Below are 2,500 nucleotides of genomic sequence, written 5' to 3'. Positions count from 1 at the left end.
GTTTTAAATGGCAGAGGGGGGTTTTGTTTTTTGGGTGCGGCAATAGCCTCCGTTTGAGGAAGTGGCGGAAGGAGCGCTTACAAGAGACTGAAGTAACCTTTTTTTTTGGGGACAGGATATGACACGGGAGAAGACAGGATATGACACGGGAGAAGAGGACTTGAGGTCTGAAGAGGAGATAACAGCCTGGAGTTTATCATCATTATGACTCTCCTCCACCTCCTCCTCCTCTGACCTCTCCTCCTCCTCCTCCGACCTCTCCTCCTCCTCCTCCTCTGACCTCTCCTCCTCCTCCTCCTCTGACCTCTCCTCCTCCTCCTCCTCTGACCTCTCCTCCTCCTCCTCTGACCTCTCCTCCTCCTCCTCTGACCTCTCCTCCTCCTCCTCTGACCTCTCCTCCTCCTCCTCTGACCTCTCCTCCTCCTCCTCCTCTGACCTCTCCTCCTCCTCCTCTGACCTCTCCTCCTCCTCCTCTGACCTCTCCTCCTCCTCCTCCTCCTCTGACCTCTCCTCCTCCTCCTCCTCTGACCTCTCCTCCTCCTCCTCTGACCTCTCCTCCTCCTCCTCCTCTGACCTCTCCTCCTCCTCCTCCTCTGACCTCTCCTCCTCCTCCTCCCTCTCCTCCTCCTCCTCCTCCTCTGACCTCTCCTCCTCCTCCTCCTCTGACCTCTCCTCCTCCTCCTCCTCTGACCTCTCCTCCTCCTCCTCCTCTGACCTCTCCTCCTCCTCCTCTGACCTCTCCTCCTCCTCCTCCTCTGACCTCTCCTCCTCCTCCTCCTCTGACCTCTCCTCCTCCTCCTCCTCTGACCTCTCCTCCTCCTCCTCCCTCTCCTCCTCCTCCTCCTCCTCTGACCTCTCCTCCTCCTCCTCCTCTGACCTCTCCTCCTCCTCCTCCTCTGACCTCTCCTCCTCCTCCTCCTCTGACCTCTCCTCCTCCTCCTCTGACCTCTCCTCCTCCTCCTCCTCTGACCTCTCCTCCTCCTCCTCCGACCTCTCCTCCTCCTCCTCCTCTGACCTCTCCTCCTCCTCCTCCTCTGACCTCTCCTCCTCCTCCTCTGACCTCTCCTCCTCCTCCTCCTCTGACCTCTCCTCCTCCTCCTCCTCTGACCTCTCCTCCTCCTCCTCTGACCTCTCCTCCTCCTCCTCTGACCTCTCCTCCTCCTCCTCCTCCTCTGACCTCTCCTCCTCCTCCTCCTCCTCCTCTGACCTCTCCTCCTCCTCCTCCTCTGACCTCTCCTCCTCCTCCTCCTCTGACCTCTCCTCCTCCTCCTCCTCTGACCTCTCCTCCTCCTCCTCCTCCTCTGACCTCTCCTCCTCCTCCTCCTCTGACCTCTCCTCCTCCTCCTCCTCTGACCTCTCCTCCTCCTCCTCTGACCTCTCCTCCTCCTCCTCCTCTGACCTCTCCTCCTCCTCCTCCTCTGACCTCTCCTCCTCCTCCTCCTCCTCTGACCTCTCCTCCTCCTCCTCTGACCTCTCCTCCTCCTCCTCCTCCGACCTCTCCTCCTCCTCCTCCTCTGACCTCTCCTCCTCCTCCTCCTCTGACCTCTCCTCCTCCTCCTCCTCCTCTGACCTCTCCTCCTCCTCCTCCTCCTCTGACCTCTCCACCTCCTCCTCCTCTGACCTCTCCTCCTCCTCCTCCACCTCCTCTGACCTCTCCTCCTCCTCCTCCTCTGACCTCTCCTCCTCCTCCTCTGACCTCTCCTCCTCCTCCTCCTCCTCTGACCTCTCCTCCTCCACCTCCTCTGACCTCTCCTCCTCCTCCTCTGACCTCTCCTCCTCCTCCTCCTCTGACCTCTCCTCCTCCTCCTCTGACCTCTCCTCCTCCTCCTCTGACCTCTCCTCCTCCTCCTCCTCTGACCTCTCCTCCTCCTCCTCCTCTGACCTCTCCTCCTCCTCCTCCTCTGACCTCTCCTCCTCCTCCTCCTCTGACCTCTCCTCCTCCTCCTCCTCTGACCTCTCCTCCTCCTCCTCTGACCTCTCCTCCTCCTCCTCCTCTGACCTCTCCTCCTCCTCCTCTGACCTCTCCTCCTCCTCCTCCTCTGACCTCTCCTCCTCCTCCTCTGACCTCTCCTCCTCCTCCTCTGACCTCTCCTCCACCTCCTCCTCCTCTGACCTCTCCTCCTCCTCCTCAGACCACTAGTTAGCGCGCCTCATAAATTAGCCTGCCTCCTTCACAGAAAAACTGCAAATTAGCTTCATACTATCTTATCCTGATGTGATTTAGAAGATGTAAGGATACTGGGTGGTAGAACACCACATATCTAGGAAACGTCATGAAAGGAGGGTCCCGAATGCAAAGATATATATATCAAATGACTGTGTTTTTAGTGTTAAGGCCACCTGGTAACTATGACGACAGTAACTACGGGTAACCACAGCGACAGTAACTACGGGTAACCACGACGACAGTAACTACGGGTAGCCATGACGACGGTAACTACGGGTAACCACGACGACGGTAACTACGGAGGGACGAGCAAAAAGAGGAAGGAAAGCAGCG

At 58.8% G+C, this 2,500-nt stretch overlaps 1 protein-coding gene across 1 annotated transcript in view; it reads right to left on the bottom strand.

Annotated features, from left to right (window-relative positions):
- The window catches only part of LOC308151826 (adhesion G protein-coupled receptor E5-like), a gene marked incomplete at both ends in the record, with an annotated part of 25,071 nt that overhangs the window by 17,448 nt on the left and 5,123 nt on the right, over nt 1-2,500 (bottom strand). The gene's annotated exons all lie outside the window — the stretch shown is intronic.

This window comes from Nansenia antarctica, assembly GCF_963989245.1.
Source record: "Nansenia antarctica genome assembly, chromosome: 2".
In the NCBI taxonomy this organism is placed as follows: domain Eukaryota; kingdom Metazoa; phylum Chordata; class Actinopteri; order Argentiniformes; family Microstomatidae; genus Nansenia; species Nansenia antarctica.
Note: the sequence above shows the minus strand (reverse complement) of the source record. Positions and strands in the feature narration are given on the sequence as shown.